Consider the following 21,150-nt stretch of genomic DNA (forward strand, 5'->3'; position numbering starts at 1 on the left):
TTGCTGCGGAAATGGAGCGGGACCCCAAATCTGAGGAGACTGTAAATTCTGCACTGGGGAGAGACTTGGGCAACCGTGTGCAGGAGACAGAGGCCCTCGTCCTGGGGAATAGGAAGAGGGAAGCGACAGGGTTTTGCAGCCTGTTGCTACCTTTGGGCAATGGGGCGAGCTGGGAGATTTGATCAGTCTGGCGCCGGGAGAGGTACATCAGAGGGATTTCACTCCCCCCCCCCCGTGGGGCAACCGCTCTTCCCCTCGCTGCGATGCCTGGCTGAACAGAGAGGGGTAAATTCCCCCGTCACCTGGTCTCTCTGCCCCCGCCCTTTCCCTTCTCCCCGCCATAATTGTCCCCCCCCCCGGTGTCTATTCCATCTCAGCCCGCGGCGGCGCGGTCCAGCGCGGGAAGGCAAGATCCCGGGGGGGGGGGGGGGTGCGAGGGAGTCCCGGGGACGCGGTGCGGAGTTCACTGGCAGGCCGGCCGGCCAGTTACTGGGTTCCGGCGGGGGCTTTGCGCGGCGAGCCGGGCCCCGAACTAGCCCGCCCTCGGCCGGGCAGAAGCGCTCACCGGAAGGTTTCCCCGTGGCTTAGCGCCGGCTCGCAGCGCAGGGGGAGGGAGGTCAGCGCGCCCGGCTCGGGCTGCCCGGCACCGCTCGGCCTATTGTTCTCGCCGGCGCGCTCTCCGCAACCGCCCGCTCCGCTGGCTCCAGCCCTTTCTGTGTCCCGCAGCAGCAGGCCCCACCCCGCTGCCTGCAGCGCTCCCCGCCCCGGGGCCAGCGCAGCCCGGCTCCGCGCCGGCAGCTGCCGGCCGGGCACGGCGGGGGGCCTCTGGGGAGAGGGCTGGGCCGCAGGAAGCTTCCGCCCCCCCCGGCCCGCTCGCTCCCATGCCGCTCCCGCCGGGGCGGGTCGCGGTGCCAGCGCTGCTGCAGCGCCCGACGGCTGGGCTGGGATGCTCCTCAGCTGCTCCGTCAATCCTGGCCCCTCCCGGGGCTGGGCTCGTGTTCTGGCTGGCCAGGTCGGCAAACCGGGGGGATGGGCAGAGTACTGTGCGGGGCAACGGCGGGGCGGGCGGAAACCCAGGGCAGGAGGTGGTGCTCATACCTTGCTGAGCCATGCCTTACTAGCATAAGATTCTGCGGCCGTTTGGCAGGGTTAAAAAGTGGCAAGGAGGCGAATTGGAGCAGGGGCGTGAACATTTATGGTCTTGGGGGGGGTAAGCATCTGGAGGCATTAGGCGAGGGACTAAGGATGCAAAATCCGGGGGGGGGGGGGGAGCAGGGCGAGTTAACCCAGGGGTGAAGTGTTTGCAGAGGGCAAACTGGCACAAGCAGGGCAGAGAGGGTAGCAGTTACCCCAGTGGCACTGAGACACCAGTGCTTTGCAAAATGGTTTGTTGGGGGTGAGGGGGGGGGGCAGAGGCTTTTTTTATTTGAGCAAAGTGGCTTTTCTATATGGTCACACAAACTGAGCATGCTCAGTAAGGTCTGCTGAAGCCACTGCATTCACCCTGCCCTTATTAGAGGTAAAAATTTTCTGACGGCTATTTACAGGGGTTAAAACAGGGCCACCCAGAGGATTGAGGGGGCCCCTTCCATAAAAAAAAAGTTGCAATACTATATTTTTGTGGGGGCCCCTGTGGGGCCCAGGGCCTGGGGCAGATTGTCCCACTTGCCCCCCCCTGGGGTGGCCCTGGGTTAAAAAGGGGATGAATCACAGCCGGGGGGGTAGGGGGAGGACACCAGGGTCTGAGCAGGGGACAGAAATTGACTGGTCAAGAGGGTCAAGCAGCTGGAGGCAGGATTAAGAGAAGGGCTAAAGGGCAAAATCAGGGCTGAGGGTGAGGAGCAGGAGTTAAGCTTGGGGTGAGGTGATGACAGAGGGCAAAACCCGGCAGGGGGGTAGCAGTTACCCCAATGTGACTGAGACACCAGTGTTTGCAAAAATGGTGGGGGGGCAAAGCAGCTTTTTTTATTTCCCCTCTCACAGGCAGCACCTCTCTTTTACAAAAGCTGTTTCTTACAATCCAGATGTAGCAGTAACTGCTACAGATAGCACATCTCTACAAGTAGCAATTTCACATAGATTATAATGCAAGAAATTGCTACCTGTAGGCATTTGCTACATCAAGTAGCAGTTTCTTACAATCCAGTCTATATCAATAACTGCTACCAGTAGCACATTCCAGTCTGGAGCAATATAATACACTACACCCATATGTCCACGTAAAGCCTCATAACATAATTAGTCTCCTTTTTTGTTATCTGCTGTAAATGTAGTTTCACACCATTAAATTTACTTCATCATTTACCTTTGATAATATTGTGAAGGTGGATGTCATTCTGCTATTTATTAGCAAACAATTTTTGAAAATATTAATTGTTGCTAGTATCTCCAGCAATCACATCTATTTTTAGTGTGCTATTTCCTGTTTGTAATTGCAATACAGTCATTTACAGTTTTTAATTCTCATTTTTTTTGTTCTTTTTATAACAGAAGTTTATTCTCTGGGATCATGTTACTTCAAGGTTAGCTGATTTCCTGGGTTGCTGACAAAACTGCTTCAGTTTCCTTTGATCCACCACTGGGGATTACTTTTGTCAACCGTTGTTTTGCTGCTCTGTCCAGCACCCTCATGAGTGAGGATGTCACCCCTTGTGTGTAGAACTTGGTTCCCAAATGTTCACTCAAGGTCAGATTTTCAGGGCTTTTGAAAATCCCCTAGTCATCTTTTTCAAATCTGGCCCTAACAGCACTATCCTACCTTGTCTGAAATCCTTCTCAAAGGCGAATTTCTACTAAACCTTTTCTACATTTGGATATACAATCCCATGATAAATTGACAGCCACAAGAATTGAAAAATCATGAAATAAACACCAAAAGACATTAAATTAAAACCCATACTTACTAGTTCTTATTTGCCCTCTTGCTTCTGAGACTTTAGAATACACACACACACACACACTCTCTCTCTCTCTCTCTCTCTCTCTCCCCCTCCCCCAGGTGATCTTACGTTCCCACAACATTCAATATTGTGTTGGCCCTGCAGTAACATGTGATTTCTGCCCCCCGCTCCCACACACAACCTTGGAACTGAAAAGTGATTAAAAATCCTTATTTTTTGTAAGTAATCTCCTATCCTGCAAATACTGAAGTCCACACTTTATTCTTCTGTAACTTCATCTGTGGCATTCATAGTTAAATTTTTCTACTGAATTGTTTCTACTTTATTTAATTTCATAGCCTTTTGTGTATGCTAGGTATTTTGTTATACCGTTTGGGGATGTTCTTAATTCTGACAAGCTTACTGCTCTACTGTCATACCTTCCTACTCAGATTTGAACCTTAGCGTTCATAAACTGAGAAGCTAGCATGAACCCTCTAAGCTTAATTACCAGCTTAGATCTGATATCGCTGCCACCAGCCAGGAATTTTCAGGGCCTGACTCCCTCTGTGGTCTCCCCAAAACCTTCTCTGGGGGACCCCAAGACTCAGAAGCCCTGAGTCTTACCACAAAGGGAAATAACCCCCCCTCCCCTTATCTCCTCTTTATCTCATCCCCAGCTCCCCCTCCCTGGGTTATCCTGGCGATACTGTACTTAACTCCTTGAATGCAAAACAGAGACGGCAATTTACCTTCCCCCCTGAGGCTATGCAGATTCAAACCTAGTCAAGCTAACACAAAGAGATTTCCCCCTCCTTCTTCCTTAGCCTTAACCAGAGAAAAACTCAAACAGGTTTTAAAAAGAAAGCTTTATATAAAAAAAAGAAAGAAAAAAGACATCAAAATACTCTCTGTATCAAGGTGACAATAATACAGGATCAATTGCTTAAAAGAAAAAATGAATAAACAGCCTTATTCAAAAAGAGATACAATTTAAACATTCCAGCAACTACACACATGTAAATACAACAAGAAACAATAACAGCCTATTGTTTTTCTACCTTTGTACTCACAACTTTGAAACTGAAGACTAGAAGCTTGAAGATAGAAAGATCCCCTCTCATAGCTGAGAGCCAGACAAAAGACACAGACCTAAACATTCCGTCCCTGAGCTTTTTAAAAAAAATCCGGTTTCCTGATTGGTCCTCTGGTCAGGTGTATGGTTCCCTTTGTTAACCCTTTACAGGTGAAAGAAACATTAACCCTTAGCTATCTATTTATGACATCTACACTGCCAAAATCAGTTTGTTTTGTTTTTGGTTTATAATGAAGTATCCTGTTATACTTTTGTACTGGTTGTGAAGTTAATGCACATAAGTTACAGTGCCTTAAACCCCTGTATGGATGCTCTTATTCAAAAGTAAAAAGGTCTTTATAGCAGTCAGAGCTACCATCAAACATTGCTGGAGTCCTTCCCACAAACACTGTTGTGACCTTTGACCTGTCTTCAACATTTTTAAAGTTTTGTATAATCCAAAAACCAGGGGTGGGGGTGGTTTAAGCCCAAAGAGAGGGAGAGAAGCAGGGGAGCATTCATCTTAACTTTCCTGCCCAGCACGTCAGTGTTCACAGGATGGGGAAGAGAAAAGCCTTTACAATATTTTACAGGTATCAGTTTTGGCCTGACAACATTTCAATAAATGGTTCAAGATTAAAATGTGATGTCACTGCTTTTCTCTGCCCTGCACTGGTCAGACATGTACTATGATAGGAAGAAAGTCAAGGCTTTGGAGCGGAGCCCAGAGCTGGAGCACGAAGCAACTCTGGAGCAGTGGAGTTGCAGGTTTTTGCCTGCACAGCTCCAAAGCCCTGGAAGAATAAGTGCCCAACTGTGCCCTGGCAGAGCCTGCTGTGCACATATAGAGTTCAGAGTGGGGAAGGAACCTTGACATAGGGACAATGTAATAGGGACCGAGTCTTTTATAACACTAGCTATAATTTTGCAATTGTTGTATAGACATTCGTTTTCATTTGAGGTACATTACTAATGTAATGCTTAAAGGCTAAAATAAATGTTTACAATCTTCCGTGAGAAGGTATATTGCTTTTTTCCCCTACTGAATATTCTGTGTTAGCAAAAGAGTCAATAACATAATGTTTAACAAGCTTTTTAGAGTTAATTTGCTTGTGATACTAATTTCACTCTTGTTAGGAGCACAAACTTTAACAAGCACTGCTTGCCATTAACATAACATAACATAAAATAAAAGTGTATAAGATTAAACCATCTATAAAATTAAACCAAAATAAATTTTAAATACAGATCCATGCAAATACTTTGAGGGTATTAAGCTTTCACGATGCTTTTTGTTTGGGAGCCAAAGGTGGAAACCTATTGAAATTGTTTGGCTAGTTTTATGCATAAATTGTTTTTAACATTTTTTGCTATCACAGTCGTATAACTGTATTTAAAAATGCAAAAAAAGTTTATAAAAACCCAAACAAGAAATTAACATTTTGTTAATATTATCTTTACCTTAATTTTGAGGTTTTCCCCATGCATTTTTTCTTTGAATAACAAAATAATTTTTTTTAAAAACAAAACTGTGATTAATAAATGAGAATTCTTTTTGTTTGCAATTGCATTATTTGTTGAGGCAGAAATATGTGTACCTATATTGGTAACTGAAACCTTTCTGAACTTTGCACAAAAAAATTGGTGTTAATACTACGATTATACCCCAACCATGATCTTAAAATAGTGGGGTACCACATACATATATTTTTAAAAGGGTATAAAATTGACTTTTGTTGCAGTAAAATAAAAATAATAATAAATAGTCATGTGACACATACAACACAGGACAATGCACATGGCATACAGGACAAACTTGCAATTAAAAACAAATGGTGCCAGAATTCTATTCATAACTATACAAATTAAGGCAAACAGAAATAAAAAGGGTTAAATATTTGAATAAAAAGTTATTACCTTAAAACGTTTAACAAAAATTAATAAATATATTATTTGCCAAATTTATTGTTTTAATTTGGTAACAAGGAATTTTGCATTACTTTATATTTAACATTATTTTAAAACTCTGCTACATGGAAATAAGAAAAGCCCATGTCTCAAATATTAGTGAGTGGTTAGAATTAGAAGCAGAGTGCGCATTTCGATTGCTTGGCAACCATATCTTCAAGAAAGTTAGGAATAATTCCGGCTATTGCATCCCTGAAGGGTTAAAATTAATTTACTGGATTTAGATAAAGTAAAGGTTTTTTTACTTTGTTTTCTTTTTTGTTTCTTGTGTTGTTCTGTTTTCAATTGTTTTATCTTTTGGAGGTTTCTATAAAAACTAACTAACTTTTAAAACAGAGAGAGAGAGAGAGAGAGAGAGAGAAGTGAGGAGAGGCGGAGGAAAATGGTGGTTGGGGGTGGGGGGGGAGTGAAGAGCAACCTAGGAAGATAGCGAGACCTGAGCCAAGGGAGATTAAGGCCTTGGCTACACTAGTGCTTTACAGCGCTGCAACTCTGTCAGGAGTGTGGGGAAAAAAACACCCCCCTGAGCGCTGCAAGATACAGCACTGTAAAGCGCAAAGCGCCAGTGTAAACAGTGCTGCAAGGTAATCCCCATGAGGAGGTGGAGTATGTGCAGCGCTGGGAGATCTCTCTCCCAGTGCTGGTGCTGCGACCACACTCACACTTCAAAGCGCTGCCGCGGCAGCGCTTTTAAGTTTCGAGTGTAGCCAAGCCCTTACTCTATCAAGGTATTTGAAAGTACAGGCAGCAGCAGCAAGTTTAGCAAACTGAGAAAGCATATAAAGGAAAAAACTTAACCGATATGTAAAAATATTTGAAAAAGAAAGTTATATTTTTAGATATGAGCACAGAGTGTGGTTCCATGGGTCAAAGCAGGTGGGAACCTGCACATTTGGGAACTGCATTCCTGTTTTTTATCCTGCCTTTGAGAGTGGGGGTAGTTACCTGCTCTTGTAAAACCTCAGTTTGTTCTCCCAGTGTCTGTTGCTTTTGTCTGCCTGCCAAATGGATAGCAGGCATGCCCTTTTTTGCTGCAGTTAACTGGTTTTGGGCAACTCCATAGGTTAATGCATCAATTCTAGGTGTTAACCTGATTAATTTTGTTTATTTTGAAATTCTTTTTTATTCACTCCCCTGCAATTGAGTTGTAGCTCCGGTCTCGTAATGTGATCTGTTCCATTTTTTCCTTCACCTGATTTACCAATGCAGTGAAAATATTGTTTGCTACTCTTTCCTTCTGTGCACTTATGTCATAAGTAGATAGGTAAGGGTTAATTTTCTTTTACCTGTAAAGGGTGGACAGGGGGGAATCAAGCACCTGACCAGAGGACCAATCAGAGAACTGGATTTTTTTTAAAGTCTGGGAGGGAAAGGAACTCGGGGTCTTTTGTTTCTCCCGGCTATGGATTGAAACAGCTTTTCTGCTAACTCCAATCTTCTTTCTAATATTCTACTATCAAGTGTGAGTACAAAGGAAACCAAGCAATAGGCTGTTATGTGCTTTGGTTTGTATTTACATGGGTGTAATTGCTGGACTGGTTTAAATTGGCTATTTTTTGAATCAGACTGTGTATTCCTAATTCTTATAAGCAAGAGCCTGTAATTGACATCTTAATGCAGTGGGTTATATTTTTCTGTATTTTCTTTCTTTTTATATAAAGTTTCTTTTTAAAACCTGGTTGAGGTTTTTGGTTTTTCTCTGGTTAGGCTACAGGAAAGGGGGGGTGGAAAATCTCTTTATGTTAGCTTTACTAGGTTTGAATGCATCGCCTTAGGGAGAGGTTGATTGGCCTCTTTGTTTTGTATTCAAGGAGTTAAGTACTGCATCGCCCAGGCTCACCCAGGGAGGGAAGCTGGGGATCAGATAACGAGGAGACAAGGGGGAGGAACTTGTTTTCCCGTTTGAGATAGGAGACCCAGGGGTTCTGGGTCTTGGGGGGTCCCCCAGGGACGATTTTGGGGGGCTTCAGTGTACCAGGCACTGAATCCTGGTTGGTGGCAGCGAGATCAGAGCCAAGCTGGGTATAAGCTTGGGGGGAGTTTCATGTTAAGCCCCCAAATTTTGGATGCTAAGGTCCAGATTTGGGACAGAGGCTTTATCACAACTTACTTCTCCCATTTTGACAGGCACCAGTCTAGGGGCTTGGCTACACTGGAGAGTCGCAGTGGTGGTGGTGGCTTTACAGCACTGCAACTCACTCACCGTCCACACTTGCAAGGCACATACAGCGCTGTATCTCCCTGGCTACAGCGCTGGTTGTACTCCACCTCGAAAAGGGGAATAAAGACTATAGCGCTGCTGATGGAGTGCTGCTCCGCCAGTGTGGCCACCAAAAGTGCTGTTACTAGCGTCCAGAAGTATTCAGAGGTATCCCAGAATGCTTGTTCTAGTTACTCTGCTCATCAGTTCGACCTCTACTGCCCTGGCCTCGGGTGACCAACTGTCAGACCCGCCCTTTAAATGCCCCAGAAATTTTAAAAATCCTCTTCCTGTTTGCTCAGCCAGGCATGGAGTGCAATCAGTGAATCTTTCCAGGTGACTATGCCTCCACATGGCAAACAAGCCCCAGCATGGAGCAATGGTGAGTTGTTGGACCTCATCAGTGTTTGGGGGGAGGAAGCTGTGCAGTCCCAGCTGCATTCCAGCTGTAGGAATTACGATACTTTTGGGCAGATATCAAGGGCCATGATGGAAAGGGGCCATGAGCAGGACGCGCTGCAGTGCAGGATTAAAGTGAAGGAGCTGCGGAGTGCCTACTGCAAAGCCCGCGAGGTAAACAGCTGCTCTGGTGCTGCCCCCATGACCTGCTGTTTCTACAAAGAGCTGGATGCGATACTTGGGGGTGACCCCACCTCCACTCCGAGGACCACCATGGACACTTCAGAGCAGGGGAAGAGGAGGAGGAAAGCGAGATTGAGGGTACTGGGGTGGGAAGAGACACCCTGGAGGCAAGCAGCCAGGAGCTCTACTCAAGCCAGGAAGAAGGTAACCACTCACAGCAGCTGGTACTTGCTGGAGGACAAACAGAAGAGCAGGTTCCCGGTAAGCGGCTTTTATTTTCAGGATGGAAATTTTTCAGGAGAGGAGGGAGGGTTAGGGCTGCATGCATCCATGCCTAGATGCGGAATAGTGCATTGATGTGGTCTAGCATGTTGCGGTAATCTGTCTCGGTAATCTCTTCAAAAGTCTCATCCAGAGTGTGGGCAATGCGCTTGCACAGGTTTATTGGGAGAGCCACTGTGGTCCTTGTCCCAGTCAGGTTAACGTGTCCGCGCCACTGTGCCGCGAGGGGTGAGGGGCCCATTGCTGCACACAGGCAAGCCGCATAGGGGCCAGGGCGGAATCCACATTGCTGTAGACAGACCCTCCCGTGCGTCCCAGGTGACTCGCAGCAGCGAGATCTTCCAGGATAAACTCCTGTGGAAAATGTTGGGATAGTGTTCAGTGTAGGTTACCCCCTGAAGCTGTTGGCTCTCCACAAGGCACAGAAACCCAGAGGATATTACAGCCCTGAAACAATCAGTCCCCCTTACTCCCGTGGGTTATGTGCGCTCTCTTTGGGATGAGAAAATTATGCTATTGTGAAAACTGTTAATGTGCCCTGCTTCAGTGTGGGGGAATTACTCTGTCTGGTATAAACAATGCTGCCTCTGTTAAGTGTTGCATTTTGCCTTTACAGATGCAACCTTGAGATATTGGCTGTCCATGTTATCACTGGCTGAGAGACTACAAAACCCCCGGAAGAGGCCGCGAAAAAGCAAAGAAGACATGCTGCAAGAAGTGATGCACCAATCTCTCACAGAGAATCAAAAAGCGCAGGAGTGGAGGGAGAGGGAAAGCAGGATCCGAAAGGAAAATGCAGTGCACGGGAAGCAAAGCACTGAGCGGCTGATAAGCATCCTGGAGCGCCAAGCGGACTCTATCCAGGCGCTCGTAGTCATGCAGGCGGAGCACTACCGCCCTCGCTCCCTGCTGTTGTCCCAAAGCTCTTTCCCTTGTGCCCCAATGTCAGCTCCAAACCCTCTTCCCCAGCATCTGGGTTCTTACCACCAGCAGCTGCCTGCAACACCTGTACGTTCACCAACCATCCCTGAGATCTACAGCCCTTACCCTCTGCACTCAACCCCCATCACCATGCAGTATAGCCATCCTGAAGTGCAGCACTCATTGCACAGCACTCCAGACATGACATATGCAAATCTGTGATTGTACAGTTCCTCACCCCACCCCCTTGCCCTTTCAGATTCCAAAAAAGTTGTGTCTTTCAATAAAGTATTTTTTCTTTTCAATAAATGAATTTTTGGCTTTGAAAAGAGTCTTTATTACTGCAGAAAGTTAAAGATACCTTAACCCAGGAAAGAAAACAGGCACTGCAAATCAGCTTAGGAAACACAGATTCCTACTAACATTGTAACTACTGCACTTCACTCCTGTGCAAGGCACCAAACGTTACTGTGGTTTTCAGCCTCAAATTCCTCCCTCAAGGCATCCCTAATCCTTGCAGCCCTGTGCTGGCCTCTCTAGACCTGCTCTCTGGCTGTGCAAATCAGCCTCCAGGCCGTTGAACTGCAGAGTGTCCCATGCCTGACTGAATCTTTCACCCTTCTCTTTCACAAATATTATGGAGGGTACGGCCCACTTGGATAATAAACGGGGATGCTGCTTTCCCTTCAATTTAGCTTCCCATACAGAGTCGCACAGCCGCCCTATTAATGGCAAAAAACATACTCACCAGTCATTTCACACCAGCTCAGCCTTAGTTGAACATTCCATTGTGCTGTCAAGGCCCCTGTGTACGGTTTCATGAGCCATGGCATTTAACAGAGTAAGCGGGCTCCAAAGGATCACAATGGGCATTCGACATTCTACTGTGATCTTCATGGTCCTGGAAAAGAGTCCCAGCCTGCAGCTTCCTGAACAGGCCAGTGTTCCGAAAGATGTGTGCATCATGCACCTTTCCAGGCCAGCCTGCATTAATGTCAATGAAACACCCACGGTGATCCACAAGTGCCTGGAGAACCATAGAGAAATACCCCTTCTGATTAACGTACTCGGACGCTAGGTGGGGTGGTGCCAGAATAGGAATATGCGTCCCACCTATCGCCCCTCCACAGTTAGGGGAAATCCATTTGTGCAAAGCCATCCACAATGTCCTGCACGTTCCCCAGAGTCATGGTTCTTCTTAGCAGGATGCGATTAATGGCCCTGCAAACTTGCATCAACACGATTCCAACGGTCAAGTTTCGCATTCCAAACTGGTTCCCAACCGATCGGTAGCTGTCTGGAGTTGCCAGCTTCCAGACTGCAATAGCCACCCACTTCTCCACCGGCAGGACAGCTCTCAATCTCATGTCTTTGCGCCACAGGGTGGGGGCAAGCTCCTCACACTATCCCATGAAAGTGGCTTTTCTCATCTGAAAGTTCTACAGCCACTGCTCATCAGCCGAGACTTCCACGATGATGTGATCCCACCACTCAGTGCTTGTTTCCTGAGCCCAAAAGCGGCATTACACAGTGCTGAGCATGTCCATGAATGCCACAAGCAATTTCGTGTTGTATGCATTACGGACTCCTCACTGTCACTTTGGATCTGAAGGAATAGCTGAACTGCCAAACGTGATGTGCTGGCGAGACTCATCAGCATACTCCTCAGCAGTTTGGGCTCCATTTCCCACAGACGAAAACGGAAAACAGAATCGCGCTGCACAGAAACCATGGAAAGATGGCGCCAAATGTGGACGGAAACACAGGAATTGCTGGGACGTGAAGCGATGCATCACGGGCCGTTGGGACAGGAATCAGAATGATCCGCACCGTCCGCTCCCTTCCCACAACCCACGGCGCCAGAAAGGGAAGAGGTGCTCTGTGGGATAGCTGCCCATAATGCACCACTCCCAACACCGCTGCAAATGCTGCAAATGTGGCCACGCTGCAGCACTGATAGCTGTCAGTGTGGCCACACCTGCAGCAATTTCCTTACAGAGCTGAACGAAGACAGCTATAACTCCCAGCGCTGTACAGCTGCAAGTGTAGCCAAACCCTAAGTCTCAGTTTAAGTTTAACCGGAACGTGGTTTTCATCATAAGATGATGGTTGCAATGCAGTGGACCCCGTTTCGTCTTTTAATTTTACTAGGCCCACCTTTTTCCATTTCTGTCCACATTCTTCAGGCACAGGGTAGCTACCTGAAGCCTGCTGTTTACCACCAATATTTATAATAGGGGATGCCATATGTATTTTTTTGTAGGTTCCTTCCAATTGTTTCCAGTGTTTCATTCTGTTCCTGTGCTGGTTGTCTGTGGACTGCTTGCCACCCTGCAAGCGGGGTGGGAGCATTCCAGGGCTGTGTAGATTCTTTTGATTCTTCTTTTTTTTTGTTACTGTTACTATTTTTTGTTACTTTTTTTTTTTTTTGGTTACTGTTGCTTGCCCCACCAGTATTGAGGCGTGCTGTTTTAACCATTTAACAGCCATGGGTATAGTTTGCAATAGTCTACATTTCGAGGCTATTGTCTCTGCCCTAGCCTTATAAATTACATTACATGTTTCTTCCTCATTATATTTTTTAAATTCATATGGACCTCTTTTGCTAGCAACCCAGCAGGTCCAGGAGTTATCAAACTCTGTGGGGATTTGAAGGGAGGGGATAATAGGGTTCCCTAGGTCGTAGTTTTCTGTCATGTTAGATCGCGATTCCTACAACAGACAGCTCGCTTACTCAGCGGTCAGGGACACCAATGTTATCAGCTCCTGTCTCCTGTGTGGTGCTCTGCTCTGTTCAATGTTGATAGCAGTGGGCTGTGTGTGTGTGTTCCCCCTGTGCCAGCTATCTGCGCAGAACTGGGACAGGAAATACCTCATTCATCTCAGCCTCTACATGCTCCTAACCACATGCGATACAAACCCTATCTTTTACTAAGTATGCACTCCCAGGAAAATTTGACTTAAAACACTGCCGTGTCTTATACATCTTTCTTACAGTATGATGGTAAAACTAATGAATCCATGATTGTGATATCCACAAAGGTGTGAGGACACAGTCTGATTGGCTGCAGCAAACATGTTTTTCAGCTCACTTAATACAGTGTGCTGTGCTGTTGTGTTTCAGCACATGTGCAGGGGTGAGCACCAGGCAGAGAAACCTCCAGAAATACGGTCTGACTGCAGTTACTAGGCGTGTTCTGCATTTGTTTCTGAAGCTATGGAGGACGCTTTCATTAAAGACAAGCCACCTGTTGACTGACCTCATAACTGAGCCAAAAAGCCCTCAAGGGGGGAAATGTTCTGAATATCTGCTGTGAGGGACGGCTTTGCTGACAACACAGAGAAATGTTTGGAAAAGAAGGGGGATGCTGACATTCTTATTAAGCCAGATGTGGACACTACATGATAGAACTACATGATAGAGACTCGGGACCAGATTCACAAATGTATCTGGGCACTCTCAGTTTTAAGCTTTGTGACTGAGAGTCACAACATTACTGACAGATCCTGTCAGTGCCTAAACTCCTTCAACAGCTTCATTTTCAGGGTAAAAGCTCCCTAGGAGCATAAGTTTCTGTCTGCACATGCAGCATGCTGCATTACTCCAGCTGCCTGTCTTATGCCCAAGTCCTGGAGTGATTCATGAACCGGGGAAGATAGGTGGGGAAATATCTATCTTGTGTGTGTATTCATATGATAGGCATGCTCAGAAGCCACTTAGGTGCCATTCATAACCTGGCTGGAGGAAGAAGAGATGGTGTCACCATTCACCGTATAACTTTTAGTGCACTCACCTGGGATGCGGGAGACAGATGGGAAGAATGGCTGTGACCAAGGGTCTTTCATATCTCAGGTGAGCGCTCTAAGCACTGGGCTAAAAGTTATATGGTGGGCACCAGCCCATCTTCTCCTTTTCTGGCTGTTTTGTGTGAAGTTAGGCACCTGCTTACTTCATTCTCATCAGAAACCCCTTAGATACCTAAGCCATCTGACCGCAGGGGGTAGGTTCCCAGCTCTGGGCTCCTCGATGCCTCCTCACCGCTGGGACTTAGGCATCAAACTCTGTGAGCTAGGACACACCCCTCTCATCAGCACCTCCCATTGGCTAGCTTAGGTGGCTCTCAACCTCACGGGCTGGCTTCCATGAATTGCGTTCTAAGGAGCCCTTCTCTCCTCATTCCTGGTGGAGGGAGCCTGGGCCACTAACTCATCTCAGTGGATCCCTGTGTTCTTCCCGTGGCTTTCTAAGTGCTCAGTGTCAGGAGGCCTAACATCCATTCACATCCCTTTGTGAATCTAGCCACTGCTGAGGGGTGTCTTTCGTTGCTGTTACTTTGGTGTAAACAAGGTGTGTGAACTAAAACGGGGGGACAAGGCACTTCAATTTTATCAGTGAGGAAAAGGCCTAAGAAATAAGACCAGAGGGCAGTGCACAGACGTGTGTGCACCAAAGTACAAAAGTGCAAATACTGTGCTGAAAACTTGTTCCATATATGTAACAGTGACAATGTGGGGAGCGGAGGACAGAGAGAGGGAAAAAATCTGTGTAAGGAACCGTGGTAAATTTTGTGCCTAATAGCTTGTGTTTAAAAGGTATTCCTAAGTATTCCAAATACTGTTTACAATATTTGCAGTTTTGTATGTACACTATTACACATTTAGGCCATATTGTTTGCTATAGAAACTATCTACAGTGGAAAGAAACTACCAGCATCTTAATTCCGGGTTTTACTTAGATAGCCGTGACGTTTAACTCTGTAGAATGCTTTTCCAAATTACAAAAATACCTTTCTTTCTTTCTTTGTGTCTGTCAGGGTTCCCTCCCCACTCTAAACTCGAGGGTACAGATGCGGGGACCTGCATTAAAGACCCCCTAAGCTTATTTCTACCAGCTTAGGTTAAAAACTTCCCCATGGCACAAATTCTTCCTTATCCTTAGACACTATGCTGCCACCACCAAGTGAGTTAGACAAAGATTCAGGAAAAGAACCACTTGGAGTTCCTGTTTCCCCAAAATATCCCCCCAAGCCCGTTCACCCTCTTTCCTAGGGAGGCTTGAGAATAGTATAACAACCAAATAGATAACAAAGGTGAGCACAGAGCAGACCCTTGGGTTTTTAGTGTCCTAAAAACCCAATCAGATTCTTAAAAACAGAACTTTATTATAAAGGAAAAAGTAAAAGAAGCACCTCTGTAAAATCAGGATGGAAGATAATTTTACAGGGTAATAAGATTTAAAACACAGAGGATTCCCCTCTAGGCAAAACTTTAAAGTTACAAAAAACAGGAATAAACCTCCCTCTTAGCATAGGGAAAATTCACAAGCTAAAACAAAAGATAACCTAACACATTTCCTTGCTATTACTTACTATTTCTTTAATATTAGATGTATCATTTCAGTAGAAGCTGGATTACTTGGAGAACAACAACACAGAGCACAAAGCAAAAACCTTCCCCCACAGATTTGAAAGTATCTTCTGCCCTTATTGGTCCTTTTGGCCAGGTGCCAGCCAGGTTATTTGAGCTTCTTAATACTTTACAGGTAAAGGAGGGATTTTATGCTACCCTTAGCTGTATGTTCATGACAGTATCCAAATTAAAAACAGAGATTTCACAATGGTAGCAAATTGTGACAAGGAATGCCTCTGTCCCTCACAACTTGCTACCCAGGACCAGGAGATTCATTCTCTCAGGGTGAAACCCACCTGTGTAGAGTTGCCAGGTGTCCGGTTTTTGATGGAACATCCGGTCTGAAAAGGAACCTGGCGGCTCCAGACAGCACTGCTGACTGGGCCTTTAAAAATCTGATTGGCGCAGGGCTGGCAGTCTCCCTACCCGGTTCTGCATGGCTCTCGGAAAGCAGTTGGCATATCCCTCTGTCTCCTAGGCTTAGGAGCAGCCATGGTGGCTCCACGCACTGCCTCCGCCTCAAGTGCTGGCTCTGCAGCTCTCATTGGCTGTGCCTGCAGGTGCAGGCAGCAAGCAGAGCTGCCTGGCTGCACCTCCCCCTAGGAGCTGGAGAATGTTATCATTTCCCGGGAGCCGCTTGAGGTAAGCGCCGCCCGGAGGAGCCCGCATCCCAAACCACCTCCTGCATCCCAACCCCCTACCCCTACCCTGACCCCCCTCACTCAATTTCTCGGGTGTCAGAGAGTTTTTACACGACCAGCACTTCCATCCCCAATGACATCAGCTCTGTAGGGCAGCTATCCCACAGTGCAGCTCTCGATAGATCTTGTGGGAAGGGGGGGGTGACTGGAAGGCATTTTGGGTCCCTGCTCAGTGCCCTGTGCTGCCCTGCTTCATGTCTCAGGAGCACCATTACTTCCTGGTTTCTTCCATGGCATTTTTTTTAAAACCTCCTGCTGTCTGTCTGCTTTGCCCACCATATCTACCAACAACGGGAAAGGGAGCTTCACACTTCCCAGGGCTTTGTCCGTGCGTCAGAGCAGCAGAGTGGTCACTTTTGGAACTGTGGGATATCCTCTGGAAGCCAAAGTGCGTTTACACTGATGGTGTCTTCACTTTCACAGCAGTGCGAAAAGAACAGCGGTAAGAGCTGTACACCTCTCACGAAGGTGGTTTTCTTTTTGCGGTGAAACTTCCGAGTTTCACCGCAAAAAGTCATTAACAAGTGTGGACGCTCCCACGGTTTCAGCACAAAAAAGGGACTTTTTGCACTTTAAATGGTAAGTATAGGCATCCCACAGTCTTCCACACATACCTCCCAGTGATGAGCTGCCAAAACATTAACAACAGGTTCCCTCCTCCTCACCCCATGAGGGGGTTGTGGCCACCCCCCCGGGACTCCTGCCCCATCCAACCCCCCATGTTTCTTGATACCCCCCGGGGTCCCTGCCCCATCCACCCCCCTTTCCTGTCCTCTGACTGCTCCCTGCTGCCCCATCCAACCCATCCTCTCATTCCTGATGGCCCCCTGGTACCCCTGCCTCATCCAACCACCCTTTCTCTCTGTCTCCGACTACCCCTGGAACTCCTGCCCAACTGCCCCCCACCACTCCATCCAATCCCTGCTCCTTCCTGACTGCCCCCCCGGGACCCTTGCCCCCATTCAATCCCCCTGTTCCCTGCCCTCTGACCGCCCCAACCCCTATCCACCCCCCTGAACTACCCTGCCCTTTTCCAACACCCCCTCCCTGCTCCCTGCCCCCTTACCTCGCTGCCTAGAGCCACTCAGCCAGGACTGGGTCTGGGTCTGGGTCCAGGGTGCTCGGCCGGGACCAGGTCTGGGTCCGGGTCCGGGGCGCTCGGCCGGGACTGAGTCCGGGTCGGGGTGCTTGATTGTAAAAGGGCTTCTAAATTTAACAACCGCTTCCTGCGAACCGGCTCCAGCTCACCACTGACACCTCCCCCCTCATACACACACACACTGACACAAAGTCTTACACACTCCCCCAACATTCCCTCTCTCACACATGGCGGTGTTGTTACTTCTTGGTACTTCCAAAAAAAATGTACAAAGATTCTTTGTAATTTTATTCTTTCAAAGTTTGCTTATTTTAGTTTTTTAACTGGTCTGTGCATTTCATAATTTTATTTCTCTCATGCTTAAAGTTAATTCTTTGGAGTAGTGAGTTTTAAAATGCCTAACCTGTCCTGGCTGGAGCAATTATCAAAAATATTTTTATTAACATATTGTGCTTTGTGATTGATTATTTAAAGTGGGACAATCAAATACACCTCTACCCTGATATAACACAACCCAATATAACATGAATTTGGCTATAACGCGGTAAAGCAGTGCTCCTGGGGGGCTGCGCATCAAAGCAAGTTCAGTATAATGCGGTTTCCCCTATAATGCGGTAAGATTTTTTGGCTCCCAAGGACAGCGTTATATCAGGGTAGAGGTGTAACAGTATCCTTCTAGAATGTAAGTTTAGCTTGCACTCACCTTAGCAGTGCTAGTTTAAAAAAAATAGCTAAACTTTAGACACTGGGCAGATGAAGGCTGCTTATTTTCAAATTGTAATTTTAATTATATCTGTAAAATAACTTAATTTTTTTATGAAAATAAACATGGTTCAAAGTCTGATACTAATAGTAGTGATGGAGTCAAATGTTAGTCAGTCACGTGCATGATTGTGATCGGTAAACATAAATGCCAAAATAATTAGAAAAATAAATTCCTTTTCTTAATAAAAGAAATGAAATCACTTATGTTAAAATGAAATAAACACATTTTTCATGGAAGGAAAAACAATTGATTAAAAAAGAGTAGATAATGGCACAGAGTCTGACACATCATCTCCATATTGGCATACATAACAAAATTCTGGGGCACGGGTGGGGCCGAGGGGTTTGAAGTGTGGGAGGGGGCTCAGGATTGGGGCAGAGGGTTGGGCGATCAGGCTAGGGGCGTGGGCTCTCGGTGGGGTTGAGGATGAGGGGCTCAGGGCTGGGTGAGAGGGTTGGGATGTGGGGGGCTGAGGAGGGCTCCAGCTGGGGCTGCAGGCTCTGGGGTGGGGTTGGGGATGAGGGCTTTGGGGTGCGGGCTGCCCTGGAGCTACAGCAGGAAGAGAGGACTCCCCCCAACTCTCTCTCCCCACAGCAGCACTTGGGCTGGGAGGGAGAGGTGCCTCTTCCTGCCACAGCAGCTCCAGGGCTCGGACCGCAGGTTAGGTGTCTCTCCCCCGGCTGCAGCAGGTCCAGAGCTGGGCTGGGTTGGGACTGGCGCTTATCCCCACCACGGCAGGTCCAGAACTAGGAGAGAGGCATCTCTCCCTGTCGCAGCCCTGAGTGCCTGCGCGGCGCTTAATAGGCTGTTGTGTGGCCAAGCGGCTGCACTGCTTGGAAGTGAGTTCACAACATCCCCTGGCAATGAGTCAATAGGTTAAGTGTGCGTTGTGTGAAAAATACTTCCTCCCCCACTATGACTGCCCCAGGTATGACGGCCTCCCCAGTCATAGGCACCAAGTTTCCAATCTGCCACTGGCTGCTCCCCTGCCTCTTCCCATCCCCCCTCAGCACCTGCTCCACCTCTTCCCGCACCGCCTGTTCCCCATCCAGTCCCGCCCCCTCCGCAAAGCGTGCTGCGCCCTCGCTCTTCTCATCTTCCCCCCAGCCCCTCCAGATGCCATGAAACAGCTGATCCGTAGCAAGCGGTAGGTGCTTGAAGGGAATGAGGGAAAGACAGGGAGGCGTTGATTGGCATGGCCCTCTGGCAGGCAGGAGGCGCTGGGGGGCTGCCAGTGGGTGCTAAGCATGGAGTCGATATCTATGCCCCCAGCCCCGATGTGACTGCCCCCCTTAGGATTGCCATGTTTGGTTAGACATATTCCTGGAGGTTTCATCGCATGACATAATCTTTAAATAAAAATTATTTTTTAATTCCTGGAGACTTCAGGGCAATCCTAGAGGGTTGGCAACACTACCCCACCTGGGCACAGGACACCTGCGTAGCCCCACTGTGACTGGCCCCTCAGGCACAGGATGACCCCCAGCCCTGGTGCAACTGCTCCCAGCTTCACCCCACACAGGACACCACCTATGCTCCCTCTAATTTTTCCCATGCATATGCGTAATGAATTTTGTTATGAGCACCAATATGGAGGTGATGGGTGACACATCACCTCCATATTGGTGCACATAACAAAATTCATGAGGTGGGGGTGGAGCCGAGGGGTTCGGAGTGTGGGAGGGGGCTCAGGGCTAGGACAGAAGGTTTGGAGTGCTGGGGTGTGAGGGCTGTGGCATGGGGCTGGAGATGAGAGGTTTGGGGTGCAGGACAGTGCTCTGGAGGCAAGAAAGGACTTCTCCCAGATCTTTCTCCTCACAGCAGCACCTGGGCTGGGCAGGGGGTGGGGGGCACAGCTTCCAACTTTCATGCAGTAAATAAGCACCCCAACTTTCACAATAAGCCAAAAATCAAGCTAATCCCATTTCAAATTAAGGCCAAAACAAGCCAATCCCTAAGAACCCCAACACTCTATGTGACTAGATCCCCCCGCTGTGCAGCCTGGGAGTATACTGTGCTTGCCAGGAGCTGATCAAAAAAGAAGCAACAAGCAGGGGCAGCTCCAGGCACCAGTGCAGCAAGCGCATGCCTGGGATGGGAAACCGGGGGTGGAGGGGAGGAGCGGGCCGGTTGCTGTGAGGATGGCAATCAGGGAGCCTTCGGTGGCGTTTCTGCGGGTGATCTGCCGGTCCCACGGCTTCGGTGGCAATTCAGCAGCGGGTACACTGAAGGTGCGGGACCGGCAGATCACCCACAGACACGCCGCCGAATCCATGTGACCAGTGGACCTCCCACAGAAATGCTTCAGAATCCACGTGACCATGGAAGTTCCCACAGAAATGCTGCTGAATCCATGTGACCGTGGGACCTCCCACAGAAACGCCGCTGAATCCACGTGACCGGCAGGCCTCCCACAGAAACGCCACCAAATCCATGTGACTGTAGGACCTCCCACAGAAACGCCGCTGAATCCACGGGACCGTGGGACCTCCCACAGAAACGCCGCTGAATCCACGTGACCGGCAGGCCTCCCACAGAAACGCCACCAAATCCATGTGACCGTGGGACCTCCCACAGAAACGCCGCTGAATCCACGGGACCGTGGGACCTCCCACAGAAACGCCGCCGAATCCACGTGACTGGCGGGCCTCCCACAGAAACGCCACCTAAGGCCGCCTGACTGCCATGCTTGAGGAGGCAAAAAACACAGAGCCGCCCCTGGCAATAAGCTACAAGCCAAAAACTAGCCAACAAGCAACGCGCAAGCAAATAAAGCCACAGGACACCCAACTCTGGCATTTTTTCAGGGTTTTGCCATGTCTGCAGGTGGGTCCCTGGGTCCCTGCATGGCGCTAACCAGGCTCCTGTCTGCATGCCCAGCTTCCAGGGGTTTTAGGACACCGCCCCCCACGCAGCCCACTGCGCAGGCTGCAGTCTCCCCATCCGCCCCCCACCACTCGTGGTGCATTTTGGGGGCTGTAGTCTCCACGCGCACCTCTGTGCAGTGCATTGTGGGGGCTGTAGTCTTCTTGCGCACCCCCTTCCGCGGTGCATGGTGGGGGCTGTAGTTTCCCTGCGCGGGCAGCCTGCGCTCCGTTCTCCAGCGCGTGGCGCAGCCCCGGGCCGGGCTCCGAGTGACTCTGCAGCCCGGTCTGTGCGCTCGGAGCCCGCCGCGCCTTGTCCCCAGGCTGGGCGGGGGCCGGAGCTCGGGTGAGGAGCCCCGCAGCAGCCCAGGTACGGCGCGGAGGGGTGGCCCGGCCGGGGGGGG

General features: G+C 48.4%; 2 protein-coding genes and 1 long non-coding RNA gene across 4 annotated transcripts in view; 2 read left to right on the forward strand and 1 right to left on the reverse strand.

The window, feature by feature from the left end:
• Window positions 1–21,150, reverse strand: part of LOC116818559 (uncharacterized) — a 98,391-nt gene that overhangs the window by 47,742 nt on the left and 29,499 nt on the right. The window lies entirely within an intron of this gene.
• Window positions 2,133–10,160, forward strand: LOC142047378 (uncharacterized). The gene is made up of 3 exons (XR_012656613.1): window positions 2,133–2,686; window positions 8,425–8,504; window positions 9,603–10,160. It is a non-coding gene; the product is annotated as an uncharacterized LOC142047378 (long non-coding RNA).
• Window positions 20,930–21,150, forward strand: part of SLC19A1 (solute carrier family 19 member 1) — a 40,893-nt gene continuing 40,672 nt past the window's right edge. Inside the window, exon 1 of one of the 2 annotated variants that reach the window (XM_032769545.2) lies at window positions 20,930–21,116. The gene's annotated coding sequence lies outside the window, so the exon portion shown is untranslated. The remainder of the gene's footprint in view (window positions 21,117–21,150) is intronic. The other variant, XM_032769536.2, reaches the window with a different exon arrangement.

This window comes from Chelonoidis abingdonii, chromosome 10 (assembly GCF_003597395.2).
Source record: "Chelonoidis abingdonii isolate Lonesome George chromosome 10, CheloAbing_2.0, whole genome shotgun sequence".
NCBI classification, from domain to species: Eukaryota; Metazoa; Chordata; order Testudines; family Testudinidae; genus Chelonoidis; species Chelonoidis abingdonii.